General features: G+C 44.3%; 1 protein-coding gene across 1 annotated transcript in view; it reads right to left on the bottom strand.

The window, feature by feature from the left end:
• The window catches only part of LOC118505448 (headcase protein), a 108,035-nt gene that overhangs the window by 21,371 nt on the left and 60,157 nt on the right, over positions 1-26,507 (bottom strand). The gene's annotated exons all lie outside the window — the stretch shown is intronic.

A 26,507-nucleotide genomic window follows, 5' to 3' on the forward strand; every position in this document is an offset into this window, starting at 1 on the left:
TCCTGACCAAGAGGGCAAAGTACGATTTTGCTAGAAAATCTGTTCGCTTGGTTGGCGGACGCACGGAAAAAAGAAGACCAAGAATGTACATACAAAGTTTTGCTTTCTTTGAAGAAGTGCACTGCCGGAACTCCGCATCAAACCGCCCCCCGGTCAAACACGATGAAGAAAGTCATTTTTCATTAATACCTCTCGACCGTCGCGTTCTTCACAGCAGTTGCACGCGATCAGAGTTTTTTCTACCAGGTCTTGTAAGGAAAAAGATAAACAACTTTTCCAGCCGGCGAAGTTTCATGAAAGAAGAGAAAACACTGTCAAGCATTCTGTCCGTCCTCGGCGCTGCTCAAGAAGCTTACACTTTCTTCTTCGTCGGGTGAGTGGTGCTGCTTGTGGAAATAAATGCTTTTCCGGGAGAAGTTTCATCCGCCAGCAGTTGGAGTAGATGAGAACTATTCGAAAGGAAATTGAAATATCTCATTAAAATGCGTTTCCCCTTGCTTAAGCGAAAAGCTGCTTTTCGAGCAATGGCACCGAACATTAAATGATAGAATGGTTCAATGGCATACCGGCGGTAACCCCCCCACCATCCAGACGATGGTGATGTTTTTATCCTGATGATGGATGGATGGAACACGGAACAGTATTCCCCGTGGGGAGTTTGCTTATTAAAGGTAGACACCAGCAACGTGATATCGACTAGGCGCTAAAAGCCAACGAATCACTGAAGCACGTGTGGTGGCGCGCGGCAAGCAGTTAAGAGAACTTGGAACATTCCGTAAGACGTAGAATGTTGACCCAGAAATGACTTTGCGCTCGTTGATCCTAAAAATACAATGACTCCAGCTAGTCACAGTTTGTTAAAAAAAAAAGAGAACATTTTTGCCAGACGGTTGGCATTTTTGTCTCACAAATGAATTGTCACGACATACCGTCATTAAGGTTGGCACGGTGACACCGTCCTTGTCACCTTGCAAAGGACTCGAGTAAAACGCGGCGGACGCGGACACTCCTCGAGACGCGAGTGCGACTATCAATAAAAGCATAAACTTCGAAATATTCCACCTATTTCCACACTCACGGATCAGATTATTTGGTTTGCTTCATTTTTTACTTCAACTAGCGAGTAGAGCCTCGAGAGATCTTGGTCTACAATTTCTGGCTTCCTTACCAAAACACCAAGCAGCGTACGGGAGGACAACTGACAGTTAAACAGTTCACTTCCGTAAAGTGCAATGCACTTCCTTCTTTTCATTACAATTCACCCCATAAAGGTGTGCAGATGACGCTCTATGACACCATCTGCAAATCGAATCGGAGCACTGGTCGTGTCTTCAGCGCAAAGTATTATCCATTTTATGTGTCTGGAATTTGTCGCCCTTTTCGGTCACATAATGTTTCTCACACGCGCATTATCGACCGAACGTATCCTTCTATACGAATGTCACACGCCGGAAAAACATTTTCACTCGGGAAGGAAACCAAAGGAAAATGTTTTGAACAAAGGGTTTTCAGGTAGCCCTTCATACGGAAGCACAGAAGAAGACTGCACAAGCAACAGACCTTCCCCCCTAAGCTTATCAGAAACCGATCGGTGCAACTTTAATGGAAGCATCTATTTCCCTGTTTTTATCTACGTTCGTTAAGGCTCCCTTTTTTCTCTAAATAGAATATTTTGGAACCAAAAAAAAAAACGATCTACCACTCGAAAAACTGCATTGGACTCAAATTTAAAATAGTATTTCAACTCGATCGTACATAGGTTCATTTGAAGTTTCATTTGTCGTACAGCAGCAAAGCGAGTAGCATTTTGCTAATCTTCATCACCAAAACACCGAATCGATTTATATTTATAACCCTAATCTAATCCCTCTCAGAAGGAAAAGTTCACAGTTCAACAAGAAAATCGTACCGAAAGCAAGCTCGAAAGCGTTCAACCGTACAAGTACCAGAGCAAGTACACTTATCCGGGGGCGAACGATTGCACAGCAACAAAATGGTAGGTTAATTTGCCTCTAAGCTCCAAATTAAACGATTCTGAAATCTGATTATGGTGCAACTGTTCCTGTGCGGGATGAAAAGGACATTCGAGCAATACAAACACACAGTCCGTGTTTCATGGTGAAACATAAATGCTGCTGCGAAACCGTTTTTGTTCATTTCACTACCAACCAACTACCCCTGGCAGGGAGGAGGTAAATGAATGTACCAAACCTGCAACCAACAAACCTCTCTATCGAATGCAGCAGCACAAAGCATTTCAGTATCAGCAAAGACCAGTGTTCCGTTTACGATCCGTGTCGTCCTGCAGCTTTCGTCCGTATAGTTTTGAACCCTAGGATGAAGTGTTGTTTGCTTGTAGCGGCGCGCCACTAGTTTTCCTTCCAAGCACGGGCTTGGTGTAGAAGAGAGCATCTGCAGGGAATCCTCCTCACAGTGCATAAGAACGCGCGAACGGAAACGGAAATCAAACAAAGGAGAACCAACCAGCACCGATGGTGGTGCAATCGAAAGAAGCGGATACAAGCGGAAAGGGATAAATATTATTTTAAATTCTCGTCGAGCGCATTAAGCACCTGATCTTTTGCTTTTCCCACCCTTGTTTCCCACGCAATACCCTGCTGTTTTGCAAAGACCGTTCGCCGGATTTTATCCTGCCTTTGGCCGTTTGCTTATGTGAAGAAGGATGCTTATATATATATATTTCCCCTTCTCAAGCCAGACACAACTTATTATTTCCCTTTTCGCTTTTTACCTTACGGAGGTACGGAGACGAAAATGGAAAGAATTAAACGAAGACGAAATCTTATTCACCTGGCATTTGGATGCATTCACGAAGGAAACCCCGAACAACGGCTGGAAGGGAAAAAAAAGCGCGGTTGAAGGTGTAAATGCTGTAGCAGCTATTTAAATATTTTAAACTCATGCTATGCATTTTTAACGAGGTCCTTCAAAACACTCCGTGGTGGGGAGAAGGTTGTGGGGGGCTGGTGCAACAACGAGTCGGAAAAATCGTACCCGACGCTTTTTTCGTTGCTAAGGTTTAAATTGCGAGTGTTGGTGCTACGACGCTGGTGTGGTCGTTGTCTTCCGTCCGGGTCGGGCCATCAAATGGCAGAGGGACGAATGCACCACACCATACCCACCAGAACGAAAGCCACCTTTTGCTGGAGGTGTATATATACGGTTATCGGATTTTACGGAGCAACGAAACCGATAAAATCGCTTAACCTTTTCGTTCTCACTTCTTTTATTGGGAGGCGCCATAGGTTTTCCGTACGTTGCATTAAATTTAAGAAAAGGGTGCTCCAACAAAAGGCATTCCGTTGACGGTAATAGAATAAGGTCCAGCGGTAGCCAAATGCCGGAAAGACGCACCAACACAAAATTAAGTGGTTAGTTCTGTTAAACTTTTCAGAACATTTTTAGCTTCCTTAAGCGTCTGTGTTTTAGGTTTTCCACCATGACACACATCAATTTCAACCTATAACAAATTGTTATCTGTTTTTGTTATTATAAAAATTATCATCAGTGTCATTTAGCTATCCTTTACGTATCCTGTTGCTTTTGCAAGCTATCCAGAAGCGTCAAACTTAGCTCATGTTCAAGTTCGCACGATTCTACTTGAATAAGATGTTCCTATTTTTTCTCAAGCCATAAATTTTGTGCACATCACATACACGATGCGCTCTATCGTAAGACATTTTTCAAAAGTTTTCCGCTTGCCACAAGCTCACTCAAGGATAGCACTACCATTTCGCTTCTACTGTACGGAAGAAAAGACCTAAAAATGTTAATACTAAACCCGTTCGTCGGTTGGGTCGTGTGCCGTGCCTCTGATGTGCCACACCATATTGTTACAAAAGAGCCGAGCTTTCAAGAGCCGATTTTCTTTTATGAAATGTGAGCTCCAACTTCTGTTCGACTTGTGACGCCATCGTGTGATTGGCACCGACACCACCGACCAATGTCGGTTGAACAGCGTCCCCGTACGGACGACGCAACAGCACCGAAAGTAAGAGAACGCAAACTAACACGAAAATGATAGTCATCATCGTTAGTTTTAGTGCCATCTTTCACTCCGTTATGGAGCTCTCGGAACTTGGAGCACAAGAACCACCGAGTGTGAGCTGTAACCGAAAACTAACCACAGTGTAAAATACCGATTTGAAAGTAGATTTTCGCAGAAAAGCGCTGCGAGGGGGGAAAGTTTTATCTAGGGAACGCGTTTTCTTGCGTAGAACTTGTTGAAGAAGGATGTTCCTGTAGAGCTCTCTAGCCCCGTCGTAGCCGTCCGTCAATGGGAAAATCTTTTTGCGCTTTTTCCCAGAGCATCTGCTTCCATTACGATTTGAACTTTATTCATTCGTACGATGCTGTGCAGCATCCAGATTTCGTCGATGATCCTATGATCGACCATTTTCCCCTTCAATCTCATCATTTTCACTCCTCGTTGGTTTCTATTAGAATAGAGCGCTATAGATGGAAGGAGTTTCACTTCTGACATCTACCGAGAGCAAGGCTGCACGTGAAGAAAGTGACTGAGAAACTATCATTCTGAGACTTCATGCTCTAGCGACTCGACTTGAAGTGGTAGTTTCACACGATAAAACCAGTGAGCAGGAAAAAAACGTAATGTGGAGCATTCGATGGGATGTTACACCCTTCGTCACCCATTTGCTGTGGTCTGTGCAAGGTTAAATAGTTCCTAGAGAAGAAAAAACCGGTAGAATGAATGACAGTTGAAATAGTTCATAAATAAAATCAATTCAATGCACGCGACACAATCTAACAGAAAGAAAAAGATCTGGGTTGAGCATACTCTCGCAATTGGACTAACTCTCTTTCCATCATGGCGATAGAGGTCATTAACACACTCCACGGCCAATGGTATTAAACACCATCTCAAAAGGTTAAAATACAATCAGGAAAAGTGTTATTGTTTGAGTTACGCCCTTCTCGATTATTGTTAGACGTGCTGGGTTTTGCCACGAATCCCTCCCACCGGATGTAGCGAAGAAGATACGAGCAGACATTTTCAGTTCCTTTTGCTCCACACTACAAACTGCACTGATTTTCCGTCAGAATAAACATTTTCCTTCCCAACCCATGCTCAGCGTTAGGAGCATGCTTCCCTTGTCTACGTCACTCAACGCAGACTTCTAGTGATCGGTGTGCTACAACCTCAGTATCCAATACCATTGCAGGATTTTTAGTAGATAAAGTTTGATTGTTGAAAATCGCATCTCATGAATCGTAGGTTAGAGTTAGTGCATTGGTAACGAGACAGAGAAATCACGGAAAGGATTGACGGGAAGCATCCCGAAACGAAACGAAGCATCCTTCAAGCTTGATTGAAATAAGATTACCAACATTCGACGACGCCGGATGCCGTGTTTCGAGAGCCTGTAAGTTTTTATCCAGACGCTTCTCGTCTGGACGCAAACTAAATACGCATTGACGTCTGACACAACCATGAGCTGTGAAGTACATCGAATGGCGTCTGGTAGACGGATGTGCATTGAACAGGATATGCAATTGCCACACTGCAGTCTTGAGTCAACGTGAGTGTGCTTGCTGCTTCAGGACGATTCGACAGACGATGACTTTCGAAAACATGGTGCATTTTCAAGCATCACACTTCAACAGATCTGGCACCGGTAGCCGGAGCCTATGTACTTTACTATCGCTTTGTCAGTCTACACTAACTTCATCTGTTGTTTCATTACGCTACAGTACAAATACAATATAAGTTGCATGTAAAGTTTATCAAAAAGCTTCAACCAAAACTCTCGCAAGTTGTCAGCTTAAATCATCTGCCAGTTTGCGTGATCATTTAAAAGAAAAAGCAGCCAAAGAACCCTCCCCAAACGCACTATCACAAATCATTCCGAAATCGCTTTGAAACAAGTTTTCCTGTCACGAGTAAGGGCCCCAGTTGAAACGACGACACGGAGCCTTTCTTCAAACCGGTAAGCCACCCATCCGACGACAGTTAAAATTATAAACGAGTTGTAACGAAACATACTCACAAGAAAAAAAATAAATAAAATCACCCTGCTATGGTTATCGTTTCTTTCTTACATTCATGATTCTTCTTGGACCGAGACGCGTGAGCAAAATTTTAAACATAAACCATCATAAAAGGCGACACAAACGGACCCCCCCCTCTCTCTCTTTGGCGGCACACCAAAGCACTACGCGCCGAGTCTTTAGTAGTTCGTCTCGATGGAACCCCAAAAAAAAAATGGGAAAGAAAGTTTAACTTCATAAATATATTAAACTTTGTCCTTCGTGTCAGGTCGGCACGGCTTCCGACAAAAGCCACACAAATCCCGTCGCTGACAAACCAGAAATATCAAGTTGAAGGTTCACGGTACAGGGCACGGCTGACTATAAAGAATCGGACACGTAAACACGTTCGTGAAGCGGTGTCTGATTCTCTCATTTTCTCCTCGTCCTCAATTTACGAGTGAAAGCGATAATCTTGTAGCAGCGAAAAATATGCACTTGACAGCAAGGCCGACACAAGCGATTTAAATAATAGTCGTAGCAAGAAGGATTGCCAGGGTAAGACTTTTACAAAAATGTAAGTTTCTGTTAAAACTTAATCATAATTTTAAAAACACAGTCGAAGAACGCCCAATCATTGCAGCATATAAAAAACTAACAATTTCTTAAATTCTTGAACTACAAAAAATTCCACCCAACATTCGTAGCATGGAAATGGTTCCGTTTTGATGTGCATTTAATTTGATAGGATTGTCAAATGGCGTCATGTTTCAGCACGATCGCTTCTCAACCATCACCGTCATCAAATCGTTTGTATGTTTGCGGTTTTTTACGATGACGACCCCGCACACCACCATCACGACTTCACATATATACGACACGCATGGAAACACCGCAATCCTTCCGAGTGCTGCTGTTATCGTCCGCCGACGAATCCTGATGTGCATTTAAACGACCAGCATTACACGCTTCCCCGACGTACTATCTCTCCAGTGTTTTCCATCTCTTTATCGGGACGTTTTTTCCATCCTACAGATGTGCTCCCTCGGTACAAGTGAAAGAAAGCAAAGATTAAAAAAGGTTTACAATTTTCCACCTCGATAGACCGTTGCCCTAACAGGGAGAAAACTAGACGAAGAAACACGTTGATCGTGGTGATGGAGACGCCCGGTGTTTCAGTTGATGAATTCAAATGACACTGTTTAAGGAGCGTTTGCCCACCCAACCATCAACCATCACTATGCAGGCTTCACCCCACATAGCTTACCAAAACTACTGCTAGATAATCGTAATTTGTTTCCCTACTTGCACAGGCCATGCCTCTTAACTTCACTGCACTGCAGGAATGCACCCCGTGGGAATGTTCTGTCGTAACCGAGCGATGACACGAACAACACGATGAGGTGACGATTGAATAATATTTAAATCAAAATGCAAATGGGCAGCGCGATACTGGCGCGACTTGTGGTGTGCAGGAACGATGATGAGAGCCGACGATGCACCAGCAGAGGAAAATGATAATAAACAGTGCAAGTGCATTCACTTTCAACCGAACCCTCAAGAGAGAGAGAGAGAGAGAGAAAGAGGGAGCTAGCGATGAAAATTCCATCTTGTGCATATAATTGAATAGAGAAAAATTCCACTATCCTAACCTAATCATCAATTATGATGAAGTTCATTGAAGCTTTTCGCAAACTCTCTGTCTCTCTTTCTCTTCGCAGGACGATGCCCCAGGTGGTAAAATTGAATCAAGGAAGGAAACTTCACACCATACTGGTGTTTCTGTCAATATTGATCCAGCGCAAGCAGCAGTCGGCGAGCAAACATAAACCATACCCTAGCCGTACTTTCACCACCCAACTGACTCCTGCTCTAATCGATCAAAAGAAGCCGCCCTTCGTCGTTCGATTGTCTCTCTCGTACATCCGATTGACAGCCGCTTCCGATTGAAGCGTCTTGGAGGGAGCCGGAACATCGGAAGCCGTTACCGATTAAAAGCAAACACATGCACTCTAGCCGACGCCGCGCGTATCAGTCACTTTAATTATTTTCTCCCCAGATCTTACTTAAGAGCACCATTTCAATCTCCAACTACACCGGGCTGTTTCCAGTATCACAGACGCTACAGTTCGATGATTTTCCCCCGTACAAAAATGGTTTTGCGATAATGGTGTCGATAATTTATAGCAAACTACTACCACACACTCGATTGAAGACAATATATCTTCCACGCGTACATGAGAATCGTTTGAGTCTTGGGATAGAACCCTGAACGAAGCGCAAAAGACACATTCCTTGCTGGACGATACAAAGCAAGGCATAGTAAATTAAATCACGACTGCCATCATCAAACAGCAACTGCTCGACTCCCCCTTCGATTAAACCCAATCCCCGTAGTGTGGTGCTGGACACGTTGAGTTTTGCTACAAAAGATACTGCCGGAGATGGTGGCAAAATTGGACGGAGCATGGGGAAACCTTCATTGAAACAAATTGTGTACATCTCGCCCACCAACCACCATCGAGGGAAAGGTGTCTTGACAGTACAAAGATGAGTTGATTTTGGCGTATTATCTTTATTACTTTCTCTGCGCTTCTCACACCATCGTCATCATCGTCCTGCAGCCAGTTTGCCATCGTCAAGTGACTTCGGTAAACACATACCTGACGGTATGAAGAAACCTCACTCGCCCACAGAGAGATCCTTAAGCTCGGAATCGGCTTCGTTTCAATGGATAGGTAAACAAACGGCCAGCAACAAAAACCACAACCGACGGTGTATTCTAATCCGGGGGCAAAGACCATTTTCCTCACGCTAGGCAGGCTCGGCTCTCTCACCTCCACACTCTCACTCACGCGCTTTTCTGTAAGCAGGGAAAACACTACTTCGCCACGGTTCGTTGGTAAGTGCCGAACGTTGATGAGCACAAAATCAACAATCCAAAATCCAAAAACCACTCCCAGCGCTGCTGTGGCGCTTTAATCGAATCGATCGGAAGCAGGAAAATTTCGTTCACGTCGCATTCCAATCGAAAACGTGTCCTCCTTCTTCTCCCCCGAGAGGATGGTGGAAAGTGGGTGGGGAAAAATGGATGGGAAAATAAAATGCAAATACGCCACAGGACAATGTTCTTATTAGCATGATTATTTTCAGCGTGGCGTTTCAATCTCCTTTTGGCCAGAGCGTACGAAGCACGAGGACGAAGGTGTGCGCAACTTCGTCGCTTCTCCTCCTAGCGCAATGGAGATTATTCAAGTGCATTCGAAGTGCACTGATAACGAGACGACAATGATATGAAACGTAGTGTTTGATTAGCATGATGATGAGAAGGCGACGTTGATTATAAACCGTTCCGAGTGCCATACTTCTTTTACTGGCCGCGAGCAAAAAAAGGTAAGGATAAGTATAGAATTGCGAGACGTGGATAAATAACTCGTATCAATGCAAACTTCCTCTTGACTTATCGTGCATTAAAGTAACAACAAAAATGAGCAAAATAAGTTCAATGCTTCATATAACATCCTTAATTTGGATTCAAAAGCACAACCCAAAAAAACAACAGATTCTCTAAAAATATTCATCACACCAAACAAGGCCGCCACATGGTGTAAAACGGAAAACCACCATCAACAAATCAACACTGAATGCCAAGTTTTTCCCATACTCCCACACAACATCCTTTTTTGTTAGTTCCTAATTCAAAGTCACCAACCAACAAACCGCAACAGTCGTGTCGAAAATTTCGCTTAAATATTCATAACATCCCGGAGGTGTAGGAGAACACTGCCGCTTCCCAGTGGCGCATTTCGCGTTTCGCATTAGCCATGCCTCATCCACGTACATTCCAATACACACGAAGAGCTTTGGTAACAGATTTTACATACGCGGGATCAATATCCGGGCGGAATATGAAAGTTGTAAATTTATTTTACAACCATCGTTGTTCGCTCGTGAAATAAAAATATTGGAAACCAAAACCCGCCAATCGTCTCAAGGTATGAATTGCCTTGGTCAATCTGGCAGCAGTATGTCATAAAATCATGTTTCTGAAAAAAAAGGCACAACTAGTAGTAGCAATCCCTTGGACGGATTTTCATTTGGGAGAAGAAGGAAAAACCATCTCCACAGGTATCATAAACCCACCGATTCGTGTACTGTTGTTCGTTCCTCTCGTTGATTTGGTGTAATCATTTGCACATCATTGAAATTCGCGACACACCAGATAGCAGGAGGGGATTGCAACGTGACAGTTGTAAAATTTATAACGCTTACGCCGTGCTCACTAAATTGGTCACAGGAGAAAGGAACGAAAAGGTGTACATTGGTTCCAAATCGAAGGAAGGTATTCTACAAAGGACTTTCTTTTAAAAATTTAACACAAATCAATTGGGTTGAGGATGCACTAACATAAATTAACATTTGTTTAAATATTCTTAAATTTATATTCGTCCCATTATAGGATGGGACACGGTTCGCACCCAAAAACAAGCTTGATACTTTCGTTCTAACGAATTCGCCGCGCACGACACGAAACGCTTCTCAGCGGGCTCGAAGCTCCTAAACGAAACACGAAACATTATTGAAGCGTAAAACATTTAATAATACATTCACCGGGTCCCGGTCGTGCTGGCAACGTGCTAATTAAATTTGATTTCGCCACTAACGAGGCACACCACGCGTGGTAATGCACGCTAAAGCATCCTTCCCTTCATTAGCTAAAGCACACACACAGATTGCATACCTTTCAGGGGCTTACCGGCGCTCCGTCGGGCGTGCGTGGGGTTTTGTGCAGAGTGTGTGTATTTGCATTCCACGTGCATTATGAAGGTGCAACACTCGATCGCACTCGAGTGAATCTTACGTACAATTATGTACACTCACACTATCGCGTTCCGGTTCTTTCCCATCCGTAGCGGAACGATGTACCCTCGAAAGATGGTAAATTCCGGAAACGCCTGCATAAAAATTAAATTTATCTATGCATTAGAAGACACATCTCTACCCTGCTCTACGGCGGTGCAAACAAGAGATGCGCTTTGAAGCCCGGCGTCAGACACGCTAGTGGCTTTCCACTTTATGTCTTACAATATTTCGACGTTTATGAGCGGTTGTCATGCCATTCCGCCCGGATCCTTTTCCCTGACACTTTGGCGGAACTCACATTGCTACGGGATAAAGGCGTACGCTAAGGTTGGGGGGAGTAGATGAATTGTTGGTTGACGTTATTAAAATGTGATAACAAACTACTTTTACTCTCGACGAGGTACTTCAACCGTTGAATGTTTTAACCAGCGTAAACCAGCGGCCGCCCTTGGCTGCTCCTTTGTCTTTGGGGCCCAAAACGAGTCCGCTCATCCTTCCCATAGACAGATAACAAGTCAAAACTTCTACTGTGAGTGAAACCTGCCTTCTCCCTGCCCATCTCCCGTTTTACGACGCCTTCTGTCCGGGAGAAACCCCGGTCGAATGCTCTTAGACGATGAGGTACACAAACAAAGCTACCGAAACCTCACTTTACGGAGGTGGCGACTGAAGAGTGTTCCTGCTGCTGCTGCTAGCACACCCTGGGAACAAATATCTCACCAGCATAACCGCCACACGCCATTCCCATACTGCTGATTCTGCTTCTACCTCGCGCGTTTCGTGTAGGTGAAGAAGCGCACTCGAGAAGTTAGCATCCTTTTGGGAGTGTTTTACCGCTTCACTTTCCAGTTCATTTTCATTATCGCAAACCCAAAGGCATGCACACGACCCCCCATCGCTTCAAGCCCATCGTCGTTGGTGGTCTCTCTGCACAAAACGTGAACGTCGTTGTCCTTGCTAAAGCGAGTCCGTCCGTCCGTACTGTTGAAAGATATTTCATTTTGCGCAACAACAACAACGTATGGAAAATAACCACAAAAAAGTGGGACGGAAAACGGAAAACGGAAAACAACGAAAAAGACACAAATGCAGCTCATTGAAGGAAGGACCACCCCGATAACCGCACAAAGCTCCCAGATCCATCGGCACGCATTTTGCCGTACCGCAAGACCCGTTCTGGCATTCACCAACTACTACTCTCTAGCCGGTACAATGAAAAGACGGAAGACGAAGTGTGTTGTGGTATTATTTATGAGACTTTTCGCCGGCGTGTTGGAAAAAGGGTTAGCCAGCGCGCGCGCTGCCATAACCGCCGGCGGGAAAAAGTTGGTCCTTCTCCACTATCAGCCAACGGGACGCTCGCCTCCTGGTCTTGCGTTGATCTCGCGTGTGAGGTCGAAGGGTAATGGCACTTTGCCAGAGGTGGAGAGACTGAATTCCGAATACTTCAACACCGTACGAGAATACCCAAATATGCATACACGCTATAGCCATACATTCTAAATACCCGGCTTGACACACTCCGCTCTTCGGTTAGCTGCTGACGTTCACATAAAGCTAGCACGCCCTTTGCAACCAACAAGGACACGAATGCAATGGAAGGAAACACATGCAATGAGGTGGTAAAGTGAGATGCTTATGAAATTTGACTTCAACGTCAAATCTTCTATTCAACTGTATGGGAAGGAAGTAAGATGGATGAGGCATCACAGCAGTTGTCGCTACGAATATGAGTTTTCAAACTCTTTAATGGCATATCGTGATTTGTACAAAAAAATTGATTAGAATTTGTGCTCTCAAGCGAATTATATCTTTACTTCGCTTCCAAAACAACATCTACTACCATCTCAAAAATTAATCCAACATTTGCGCTATTCGCTAAAAAAAAACCAGACATGTATTCGTCCATGAAATGGATTAAAAAGTAATTTTCCAACTCGACCAAGATGAAACCATGCGTTACACCGAACATCTCTCCTTTCAAAAGCGTATGACTACAGGAAAGAGATCGTGTTTCAAATTATAACACCTACTCAGATAAAGATGATTTTTACACCTTCACCAAAGCACACACAGGGAAAACTTTAGCCTGTTCCCTCCCGTATCACTTTCTACTCTTCCGGGTCTCTATGTTGTCAACTTGGCGAAGAATGGAAGGATGTGCGTGTGCACCATGACACTTCGAAGTGATGTGATAAGTACGTCTTTCTCCAAATATGTTTCTTTCCCACCCAACGAGACGTCGTCTACGCTTATATTACCACACACCTTCATCGTCTATTTCTGTCGGTAACCAGTATCCACAGCTCAATATTCTTCCATTGCTTCACATTAACCGTGAGGAACAAAAATGAAAAACAAAACTGCCGTAGGATACATTACTTTCCATAACAAATAGATATGATATGAGACGATGCTTACCGTCTCCGCACCGACGGAACACGTACCTTAAGGCGGAACACACGTCCGGGGAATAGAGTGCGATCAGGCGCCATAAAGGATCAACAGTCCCGATAACGACACACCAAGAAGACCAAAGACAGGTGTATTGCACTACGCACACGTACGGGAAGTTCGATGGCAATGGCAAAGATAGCAACAAGATAGCTCTTCCTCCACACTGGGGGCCATACGGAACGAGAATCAACGACACAGCCAAAACATGCTCTTGTCGTCGATGGGGAATTTATCACGACGCGTGCTCAGTGGCAAAATAGAGAGGCGAGACTGTTGAATGATTTTTCGCCAGCAACCACACCACACCAATGATCAAGGAAGATGCTTTCTTTTCTTTTTCTCCAGTACCTACGCTACATGCCCCCCAATGAGATGGGTTCGCCCACCGCTGTCACACCACCAGTGAACGACATCCAAGAGAGACAATAACTGTTATTGAGTATGGTGTGGAGCGCTGATGACGATGTTATTGAAAGTAAAGTTTCCTACCGGCACTGGTCAGGATCGGAACGAACAAGGAGAAAATTTGCTTTGTTTGAGCGCGATTGCACGGATGGACACGGTATGCGCCTGACCGGTAGGCAACCCGCACGACAAAGCTGAATAAAAGACGACTTGCGACGATGCCAGCTATGCATACAAAGTGGTCTGTTACCTGATTGGATACAATTATTCCTCAACTAGGAATAAAAATAAATATGAACATAACGATACAACAAAAATAAACTCTTACTCAATGATTTTACCCATTTAAACCCTGTCGATAAGATATTGTATTGTTCATTGTAAGGACTAGAAAAGAAACAAAGTGATTATTTTCCACTAATGACTTGCACATAAATCACTTCTCTACCGCGCTACATCACGGTACATATTTATCATTCCGAAGCAAAACACTGACCCCGCCGAGTCCAATACCCAGTCTCACTCAGTTTTCGTTGTCCCGCGGGTTCTCTCTGTCTGTCGCATCCGGCGACATATATGACACCGAAACAATCTAATAAACTAAATTCTTATGAGGCACCGTAATTACAAATGGCATCTGACAAGCAAACGTGGTTGTTCGCTGCTCACCAGGATTCACTAGTTCCGGGACGGAACAATCTTTCTCATAACTTTCGGGAAAGAAGAAGAAAAAAAGCACTCCACCACCACACCACCATCCTCCATTTTACTAACGCAAAAAACCGATGAAAAAGCGTCACATCCAGCTGTGGCCCACAAAGGAATATACCGATCGTCTGACTCGCAGAGCAATGAGCTGTTCCGTTTTCTCGTGCCCTTTTTCTCTCTCACCGGCGTCGTCGTCCTTGTGCTGCGCCGCATAAAACTCTGCAATGATGAATGACAGAACACCGAACACCTACAGCTTTCGAAAACCCAACCAGACACCGGGCAGACGTTGTTGGGAGGGGAGGCCTCCATACCTACCTCCCCCCTCCACCCATTGTCCTTGCCCACTCGCCACAAAACCGGAAGAGTGAAACCACCCGCACACCGAAGAAGAGAAAGATTTCCGGGATTTCGTACGCTACTATAACGCTCCCGCTTCCTTTCCGAAAAGGTTTTTGCCTGAACGCTTGTGGCAGAGAGAAAAATGAACGTTCTCTCAGCTGTCTGTTCACTCTCCACCTTGCACCAGACAAGGATATTGCACAAGAGATACAATACGAAACGAGGTCAAAAACCTTCGCCAAATATAACGATATTAGGAACCGAGAGCACACAACGCGCAAACGAGTCTTCTTCGTTCCTTGTTCCGGGTCGGTAAATAGTGCCGCGCGCCTGTAGAACCTTCAGTCCCGAGACGGTTTGCGTCTGCTGCTAACCGTCCCCAACCGTGGGGGGGTTCCACCACACGACCAACGCCAAACTCTTCCATCCTGCTCTGACCGTATACTGCTCTCTCTCTCTTTCCCGTCGTGGGTGGTAGTTTGCGGAAAAATCGCATTTGGTAGGAAAACAGCTTGGTGTGGCGAAGTGCTACGTGCCGGTGGCATGTGTATGTGCTCTTTGTGCTTCGTCATCGTCTACCGAAAGCCAGCCAGCCGTTTTTTTTTCTTCTCTAATGCATTGCACGGTGTTTGCTGCTGTTGGCTTGTTTCGTGCAGTGTAGCTTTTTTCGTCATCTTCAAACCGAAGCTTTTCCCGTAACGGTCTTTTTCAATTTTCCTTTTTTTTTCACCATTTCCGGTTTATACCACACTTCAAATATTCGATTCCATAACCGATTTACCCTTGTCTGGGACTGAAATGCGCACCCACAGCTACGGCTACCAGGAAATGTTTTGTGACAGGTGAATGGTCTTTCGTGAAAGGCTCATGAGATTGGTTGTTATTTAATTAAGAAATTATTTTATAACAAATTAATTTAATAAACTTATTTCTATACTTGCTCCGCCATTTGTCCTTCGAAGACTTTTCTAGTTATCCTTGTAGAATTAAGAATTACCTGTAAATAAAACGAAAAAATACTGCGATTAGTTACGAGCACCAAAATGTACTTAGCGAAATTCGACTATTAACTGTTAGAAAATTTTAAACGACATTTTACATTGGTTAAATTGATCATATTATCCTTCCCTTTCTTCACGCACGAATAAATTTCGATCGTATTCCCGCGCTTATTGTTCGTTCCTCATTTGCAATTTAAATTCAAACACAAACCATGCTCCAGAGCACCAGAACACAAGCTTTTTCGCAAAAGTCTGGAAAAGAAACTTTATCGTCTCCCTCCGCAGAGCGTGGCGCCCCTCTCCCAGAAAGAAAAGCTAACCGAATAAGAAAACGGAAATCCATTAAAGTTGTGATTGATTAAATTCATTACGAAGGTCGCGTCCTTTACATCTCAACGATCCGCAGCCCACGACCCGATGGCTGCGCTATGCTTAAGCATCCGGACAAACAAACGTCAAACCCGCCCGAGCTCGTCAAGCACGAAGCAGGGAAAACACATCGCGCCAAACGTAATTAAACAAAACGTCACCCACAACGAGCCACCCGCACCGAAGAACAATCCACCACGAGTTTCCGCGCTAGCTAGAGAGCCAATGACCACAAGAAGATTGAGCCGTAACAAGCCCGACTAGGTTGTTGGAAGAGACAGGCGAGAGCAAAAGCTACTGCCTTTCTTCGTGGAAAATCTCCATAAAAACACGAAGAAAAAGAAAGCTTTCCGCTTGCTGTACCAACCACCATCTCCAATGCTGCAGCAGCTTGAGATGTTGTGTTATCGCTTAATCCTCACACCCCAAAAACGCGAATGAAAAGCTTCTGCTCGCGGTCAATCCCGACACAGCCACAACAGTACCGACCACCCGTGGTACTAAAATTCGCGGGCTCTCTGACATTGACATTGCCACCTTTCGTAACTTGATAGGCCGCCGACGACGACGCCATCATCACCAACCCAACCACCACACACCCATTTGCTGTGCGTGTTGGTGTTGGTGGTGGTGAGGTGGTGACTTTTTGTGGCTTTTCTACAAAAAGGCGCCGGCTGCCGAGAATAACACACCGGGCTTATCGTGGGAGCCACATCATCCATCTACCGCAAAATTGCGGCCGCTGTTTCGGGTGAGCCCAGCCAGCGGCGCCCTCCAATCTGTACCACTGGTGTACGGTTGACTGAAAGGCGACGCGAAGACTCGAAAGAAAAACAGCTGTTTTGTTTACTTTTCATTAAAACCGATTTTCGCGAAGCAGCATTTCAATTGTGATGAGAGAATGCGACAAGCCCGAAACAAACTCACGCCACCAGACACGACGATGCAGACATGACGCGTCAGCGCTACACCACCGGCTAAGAGTTTCGCTGTTGGGGAGGAAATTGTTTGCATTTCCACTCCAATTGTTTCAAGCCGTTGTTGGACGGTGGGGGGGATGGAACAGAAAGTTTTGGTTGTGTTTAAAAATAAAAAAATGGACGCAATGTACATAAAAATACTAAGGACCAATAAAACTAAAAGTCCCTGTTAGTTCAATCATAAGGTGCTCTAGCAATTCTTGTTTCATGCGGCTAAGACATCGAACGGAAAATAGCAAATCTTGTGAAAATCCACACCGTACTCCAAAAGACCAACACCATGAAATACATCGGTTTCAATTAAAAGTTATAAATTTTTATTTCATTCACCAACTTTTACACCCATCCATAGCACGTCATTAGCGCAATCCGGGCATTGATTGCCTTCCCTTTGCGGGTGGATGGACTTCCCTTCCCATGGGTGGTAAGGTTGTGTTTAATGAACTTCGAACTATGGCCAATTTGCAATTCCCTAAGGTTAAGGACTGTATTGATCGTTGGCAAAGAATCGTATCTACCGGGAGTACCCGAGCGCTCTCTTGCTTTTCCAAATTTTCTTTCTTCATTTTTCGCTTGTGACAAAAAGTCATACCATTGCCCAAATTAACGAACCTTGAGCGATCAGCTGATGGTGTGAAGAGCAAAAGAAAAAGGAAAGGAAAAATTAAGCTTGCAGCATACGGTTCCGCTGCTGCAGAGACGGCCCGCTATCTGCGTACGAAAACTTTTTCCTTGCAATGCACTAAGCGCAAAATTCGGGACGGAATGGTGGTCGGTACCCAACGTTAAACGGATTTGCTTAATCAAGTATTAATGAGCTGTAAAATATGTTTCTGATAAATACACTGCACCGAAAGAGCTGAGAGAGCGCCGCCCCGCAGGCATCGAATTTCGGGCACAAATTTGAAAAAAGAATGAAAATGGCAGAGAACAAAATTTTCATGACGTGTAGATTTCAACACCGGAGCACCGAAACGTTGTGTTGATTAGGTGATATCAATTTTTATGTACAGCATAAAATTTTCCGGCTCGTTTCCGGAGCAGCCACTTTTTTTAAGGAAAGGCTTACTTAACTTTTGCAAATTCTATAGCTCTTCTCTTAACGAGCAAATGTATTTCAAACCAAATTAAAGTTCGACCTGCTTCCCACTTGCCGCAATAAACCATCGATAACCGTTGTGAGACAATTTATCACGCCATGTTTTCTTATTTCCTTCAACTGCACAATTAGCCGTTTCATGGTTCATGGCTGCGCCGAAGCGATTTGCTCTCGCTTACACTAATGATGATATAATTTCTAAAACATTAACCTCCCTCCCCCAAAAGCATTTCCAGGCACGCTATCAGTACCAGGCATGACTACACGGTCCGGAGAAGAAGCACAAAGTGTTGAAAAAATGTGATTAAGGTGTCTGGAAACCTACCATCCCGCCCAACTCACCACCGGCTCCATTCGCTCCGGTGAATTCTCCTTTCTTTGGATTGCATTTTGAGAAGGTCCTTGACGCTTCCTTCTCCACCGAAAACCACGGCTGAGATATGCAGAGGACGTACGTGTATGTTTAGAATGTTGTTTGAAATAAACGCATCCTTCCACATCGCAGCATATGTTCATCACTCGATCTCTCACATAAAAATAAAACCCACCGAGACACGCATGGGAAAGGAAAATTTCAGGAAAAATGCCCAAGCTGTACATATGAGAATCCCAGAAAGGGCGGCCAACAAGGGAAGGGTTTAAACCCAGGGTCATCTCGCAAAGCCTTTCGCCTCGTGTACATACACAACAGAGAACCGGGTGCTTGTCATTAATAAATCCTTTATCATACTTTCCTTGAGGGCCGCGGGTGGAACGCTCTCAACTTTTCAAACTTTCATGGCGATACCTCGTGGCTGTCGAATGGCACACGGAGGAGTATTGGAGCCACGGACGGAGTGGGAAATGGAGTTTTTTGCTTCTGGCACAAGAAACAGACACCCTTTTTTCGGTGCCACTGCTGGACCTGTGGGGGCAGTCGGTCCTCCCCGGCTGGTCGTTAAAGCAGGGAAGAAGATGAGGACCACTTCGTTGGGCCATCTTTCGAAAGACGATCTCATTTAGACTGTAATCACGAAAGTATAAATCACCGATTCGAGCACACCCTGCTACCACCCATTTCTCCCACACCACTACTACTGCTTGTCGACGACTTGGCCACGTTTTTCCGGAAGGCGGAAAAAAGGTGTCTGTGTGTGTGTGTGTGGGTATGTCCGGAACCTGAAACTGAAACCGAAATTTGCCATTGCCAGCTGTGCGCGTCCTGACGATGCCGGGGCAATAAATTTTCAACACCCCATTAATCCATCGGAATGGAATTGGAGAGTTGGTGGACCAGCAGCGTCAGGAACGCAACCGAGAGTGTGTTTTGAATGTGTGTGTGTGTGTGTGTTTAGGGTGTATCTCTTATTCAGACCAAAAATTCCACCAATTTCTTTGGTTTGCTTCTGGAAACAACATGGCAGAGGTAGGGAGGAACAGCGACCCCATTGCACAGTAGGACCTGCAACGGATGGAAAACTCAGCGAAACGATCATTAACCGACCCGGCAACTCACGCCGGTCAATACAAAAAAATCCAGGCGTGTCGCCCCATTGCCGGTAAGTGTTGTTCCTCGGTTTACCATCATAAAGCTTTCATCTGCCACTGCTTCGGCTCTCTTTCTAACGTCCACCTAATGCTCGCCGGAAGGATAACACGTAAGGCTTCGTACGGGTCCTGCTCCAGACAGACCTGCCGAAGGTTGCAGGAAATGACATGATATGGCGTTTTTTCTCCGGACATGGCTCAGGGTAAATGACCCTCAGTTTGTTTCGATTCAATTAAGGTGACGCTATGGAAAATTGTGTACGGAGAATCAATAAAAAAAAATCCGAAACAATATTCGTTTAACATTGCATACAAAGTGTTGGAAAGCAACAGAGTGGATTGCAGAATTCTTAAGCTATTTTCTTTTCAAAAACAATCCAATGACGACGGAACGAATCAAATAAGGAAATCAATTAGCTATGAATAAATTGTTTCCAGTCGTTCCACCAAAACAAATGGTGGAGAATATCGTCCCACCCTTCCTGAAGTTCACATTATGCCCACCTGCACACGCGCTTGAGGTATAAACATGCAATGAAGAAGCGGCCAGTCCAAAGCAAACAAACCTTTTGCACCGCCACACCGCTAGAAGTAGCAAAGTTCGAGAATTTGCGTCCATTAACAGCTTCCCGTAATGGCGTGGTCGTAACAATTGACTTGATGTAATTGTCATCCATTTCGTCATGGACACTAAAAACAATTGGGAATGCTTTTAGCCACCAAATGACACATATTATACCCGCGCTCGACGACCTGCGAAAACCAGGCACTACTGCGGGCGAACGATTTAATTATACAGCTGGAGCATTGCGCACTTGCTTCACTCTGCTGCATCGTCGGGGTGATGATCCTTTGCTTGCTCCTCCTACAGGTATTGTGAAACTTCTACCGCCACCGGGGAACGAAAATTGCATAGAAATTTTGAACAATTTCCTAATTTTATGACCTTCAGACGGTGCACAATGTGATTGTAAAAAAAGGGACAGGTGGTACACGAACGTAGTAATCGCTTTTTTTACTGCATTCATTGGCTCTCCAATGCGTTCCACCAGCTAATCCATACCAAAAAAAAATTCCTCGTATTTTGGTCAATTGCGCTTTAAAAGAGCACCGGACTTTTCTTTGTCTGCGCGAAGTGCACGAAGTCAAAACATAATTGAATTTATTCAACCGGAACTAACGATCAACTAAAGGAAAGGGAGATTTACCATCCAGCAGCAGAGAGGGTAATAGTTATTTTAATAGCATACCTCACCCAAGGTGCTTCAACAATCGACCGGTGGAAAACTAGCAGAAGATGATTTCATTAAAACTCACATAACCTTAATCTCAGCTCCGGCGGGTACCCCGAACCGAAAAAGGATACATCAGCCAGCGACCATAGGAAGCACTCTGTCCTTTCCTATACACCTCTTTCGGTGTTTATTTATTGAACCAAATGGCAGACATTGTAAAACAAAAAAAAAGCACGAAAAATAGAACACAACAGACTAAGAACACGGTTTCCCGGGGTCGTGAAAAAGCGATTCTCGTGAAAACCCATCAAGAATATATTTCACCCGGGAACCCGGAGCACACAAGGTTGTTAGCGTTCACTGTGCAAAAACCACCTCAGTCAGTCTTAGAATGGGTTTGAATATTAAATTTCACAATATGACGCCCGTTAACATTCTCCGCACCTTCGCTCGATTACCGGCAGGCGAAGGAATAAGGGCTGGTCAGGTCGCGAAGAGGGGGAGGGAATGGAGGAGCACATTATTGCTGTTATTATTGGCTAGAAGATACAAGAAGGAAGCGACGACCCGATAGCGTAGTACAAAAAAGCATCAGCTCTGCCGGCAGGCACCAAGAGCAGATTATCCTGTAAAGACACCGGCATGGCATGGAGCCGTCTATGGGGTTGATGGTGTCATCAAGTTTAATTCCTCCCGCAGGCCAGAGTGCCAAGTCCGATGGAGCCATACGGTGATGCGCTTCGCAGCACTAAATATGATTCATCCTCATCCGCGCATACACACACACACAACACAACAATGCCACAGTTCACACATCAAACAGGAAATCAATAACACAAGTGAAATCCTAATGATTTGCCCAAATGAAAAATTTGTCGTAGTTTGAGTTAAATTATTTACACTAAACAGGATCAATTAGAAAAGCAAGTCTAAATAACTAAAAAATAAAAGTCTAAATAAAGTCTAAAAATAAAATGTGCGAAAGAATCAAAGGCATGATAAAAAACGAATCCATACATTATTGGTAGCATCTTATGAAATTGAATTTTCCCCCGGCAGTATTATTACTCACACCCTTCAGATACCAATGATTGCGAGGGCAGCATCAATACCAACGTCAACTTCGCCCGCATAGAAAACACCCAAACCAAACCGGTAACGCGCAAAACAACGTGTAGATTTAATTAATTGATATGAAAATTGATTTCCATCACATGATACCGATGATACTTCTTCAATCAGTAGCATAATTTTCATCCTCACAAACCATTTCCTGTCAATACCATTTTTCTAAGCTCTACATACAAAACACAACGGAAAGACTCTTCACGGTTTCGCATCCGGATTTGTGCAGGATAAAAATCAGTAGCCTTTTGACATATTCCCCTCCCTATGTACATACATTCCGGAAACCACACCAACTCAACACAGTCGAGAGAAAGGCCAACGGAGGGAAAAAACCAAAAATGTGATGTACGTATTTCCACCTTTTGCACATATTAGCGGACCTTTTGCCTGTTTCGGTATTACTTAAAACGAGGGACCAGGATTACACGCCAGGAAGGCACACGACACTCGGTACCGTACGATGACAAATCCGATCGAACGAATACAATAGCGCAGGATGATTGACAGTTGGCTACTTCCTTTCCGATGTTCGATAATCGATGCGCTTGTCATTCAATCATCATCATCATGTACGCGCGCGTGTGATCTTTGACTTTGACTGTTGTAATTTATTTAGGCCAATGTTTGACAAATGTTACAATAATCTTTTTATGAAATGCTTCATAATTTATTTTTACATTATTTTTAACCGAAATGTTACAGGTAGAATACAGTGACCAATCACTGCACCAATATTGATTTAGTTCATCCATAAAACAGCTTAATCAATGGAATCGAATCGAAGCGTGAATCGGGTTTCAAACCAGCAAATTTTATAGCAACTTTTACGTTTCATATCTTAATGCTCAGCTTCCCAGATCGCGCATCCAATCCATCCAAAAGAAACGCCACGGAATGTGCCGATCAATCAGCAGACATCCGCGGAGACAGAGGCATAAAGTTAACGCAAAACGACGGAAAAGTATGAACCAGCTGCGTCCCCCCGGTCGAGAGCGCAATGAATCGGAGCGCAGTGAATCAACAACTCAACGATGACGATGTTATGACAAATGCAGCAGACAAGGACATAAGAAAAAGAGTTCGCCCTGTTCGCTACCCAACGTTGACTCTGCCCAATGCTTCACCTGAAGACGTATCCAATTCTGTCCTTCGAAGATGAGAACATCTCTATCGCACCAATAAAAATCAAACCCTTTTGGTTCCATTCCGCACACACACACAACAAGCATAATTTTTTTTACACGTGGTACCTGTCGCCATCCAAACTTGTTTGGGGAAACATGCTGACGACAGTAAAACCCGTGCCCCGCTCATCCGGAAGGGTGAACACACAAACATGCAAGAGCTTATTCAACCATTCGGTATCGCAAATACGGATGATATACATTTTGGTTGACAAATTGGAAGTGAACAAAACAAAACACACCGTCACAAACCATCATCGTGCCCCGCAAAAATGGACGATCTGAGGACAGTGACCTGAAATAGGAAAAGTTACATAAAAAAATAAAATGGCAAGATCTTTACCGCTTTCCCCCCGAGAGAGACAAAGGACATCGGAATGACGGAAACTCAGATTGGATTCGATCAGAGCTGTTGTTTTTCTTTTGATGGATCACTGCCAACTATTACATTTTGAACTGAATCAAACACGAGACATGGTCGCCATTTTTTATAGGCAGCCAATTCAACGTCTATTCTAAGCAGCAAAACATAGCGCAAAAAATCGTCATCAAAAATAGTTTTTTTCGCATCTTGAAACAAACATTCTATGCATTTTCTTTCACTTAAGTCTGTTTTTCAAACTCCTAATAGCACATTTGAAAGGAAACAGAATTTATGATACTCTAATGAAAAGGACCAATGTTAACGGTCACACAAGTTCCTCAAGAGGGACTTTCCCAACAGCCAACAGAATGTGTTGGTCGCTTTTCGGAGCAATTATCACCCAGCTATCGAAATGTGAACAATATTAGCCTTGATCTTCAATCTGAAGCCCATTACCGGTTATGCGGATTACATTCAATGTGCTTTGTGCCGAAACTATCAGGATATCATATCAACATCAGGATATCTACCAATTGGTCCTTTGGCACAAAAAAAAAAACAAAATGAAAGCTCCGGAAAAACGAAAAGGATCTGCTTTCCATTCAATTGCTATAGTGCCACCGTTTAAGCAAGCGAGCGCGCTACTCGGGATGCTGATGTTACTACGCTCATGGCAATCAATTTTCCTAACGACCACACAATCTAGCGTGTGACTATTTTCTTCGACTATTTCATCGCGGCTCAGCAGACGTTTGGCCACATGCACATTCACATACAAACATCCCGACAGCCGTTTACTACACAATGGCTATTGCCGGGCGTCTTCTGCGTCGGCTACATCTGATCCGTCTAAGGCGAAAGAGTAATAGAGCCCAAAACATTAACATGTTATCAGCTGCTGGCATGATAATCGCTCGCAAACCTCCACTTTTTACAGGCTCGGTTCGGAAAAGCGAATGCATGACCATGTAAGGGTGAATTCCAAACGGGCTTACGATAAATTCTCGCCTCGCAATGCAATGCCAGCCAGACTAGCCCACATACATTGCCACACACATTAAAAGTGACTTCCAAAGAAAGCGTTCTCGGGGAAGTTCTTTTATTTGTGAGCATTAAAAACAGCCCTCACACACACACACGAATAGAAAGAATGCCACACCGTACGAAAAATGGTCCCATTTTCTTCCCATTCATACGAATGGAAAGGAAAATGCTTACATACTAAGCGCTCGGAATTTCTCAATCCTTAACCAACGGCCACCACCGGCAGCGACTACGACTAAAAGTTTCACGTTGAGACGAAAGTCTTCTCGCTCCACGAAACCAAAAACAGGGCAAAGTAGAACGCGCTTGGCATAGGCCTACAAAACGCTTCTCACCCTTACGGCACACCCAAGCTTTTGTACCACGCGTCTGGCAGAGCCTTTTCCGCTTTTTCCTTTCGCTGGCCTTGAATGAGAAAAGCCACCTACTGTCTCGTGCCACAACTCAGACAGTTCTGCTAGCCCCGTCGTCGTCCCGGCCTGTGTTCTGCACCCCGAACGAGTCGAACGAACACGAACTTGGTCGGAAAAGTGCCGGAAGAAGGCGGCGACGCACACACGAAGTCTGTTTTCTCTCGGGCACAAATTTTCACTCGCAGCTCTCTCGCTCGCGGTCAAGCCGACGTAAAAAAGGCCTACCATAATAAAATGATGACGGCCGTACTTGTTGGTCTTGGAAGCCACCGTGCCACTAACAAACAGTGACATGTTTTACACGATTTTTACGATCGATAATATTAAAGAGGAAGTACAAAGGTGGCACCATGTGAACCGTTAATCGCTCTCACACCCGGTATTGAACGACAGGCGGATGTGAATTCATTTCCACGTGATTCTCCGCCGTTTAAAGTACATAGTTGATTAATAGTTTGCCGTAAAATTAAACGCTACTCGAGCGATTGTTTTTTATGAGGGAACGCGTGAAATTAATTATCCAATCATTTCACACCGGGCTTATGAAAATTTGCTTAACCTCATCAACGCGCGCATGAGTATATTTCTCTTGCTCATTTCACTCTTGTAAGCCTTTTTGTGGCGAGAACAGGATTGAAGTGCAAACTTTTGGCAATGTGTGCTGCCGCGGTGTGTCGAAACAACCTTTCGTCCTGTCGGGTTTTGCGGTCCTGGTGGGGCGGCGTTCCTCACAGTTGTGTGCACGCTATGAATAATTAATAAATTCTCTGATTTCAAGCTTTTGCGTTGGTACAGAGCTGAAATGCTACTCTGGCATGGGGAACATTGGGATTTAAATCACCGAGGTGCTGTGTTTGTATTGGAGGCAGTAAAGTGTACAATTTATCGACGTCCTGGTGTACAACGACTGTCGGTGCTACTGATTCAATAGAAGTGTAAGAGTTGAGTACTTTCCATGCAATTTTTCCGACAACTGTTTTTTTTCTTATTCATCACCCACCTCACACACACACGTAAAGAAGTACGAACCATGGTACACATGGTGAATAATTCAAGCATCGCGCCCTGGTCCTTGCTCCTGAAGCAACAACCTGTTGATGGCAAACATTAAGGTTCACCAAGTTCGTTGTTTGCACTTCACCGAGTGCAAGGACTTGGTCTTCTGTGCTGGTTAACCGACTCTACTCCTTTTTCTATTTCGCAAATATCTAGTTTTTCAGTGCAATATCACACATCAAGCCTTGTTAGCCGATTCGCCCGCAGTTCCTGTATTTCAACTGAATAATACTCAAATGCGACTATTTTTAAATCGTCCTCCCCAAAAGCTAATGATTAACTTCCACGGAAACAACACATCGTGCAAAGATACATCACGCTAA

Source organism: Anopheles stephensi, chromosome 2 (assembly GCF_013141755.1).
Source record: "Anopheles stephensi strain Indian chromosome 2, UCI_ANSTEP_V1.0, whole genome shotgun sequence".
Lineage (NCBI taxonomy): Eukaryota > Metazoa > Arthropoda > Insecta > Diptera > Culicidae > Anopheles > Anopheles stephensi.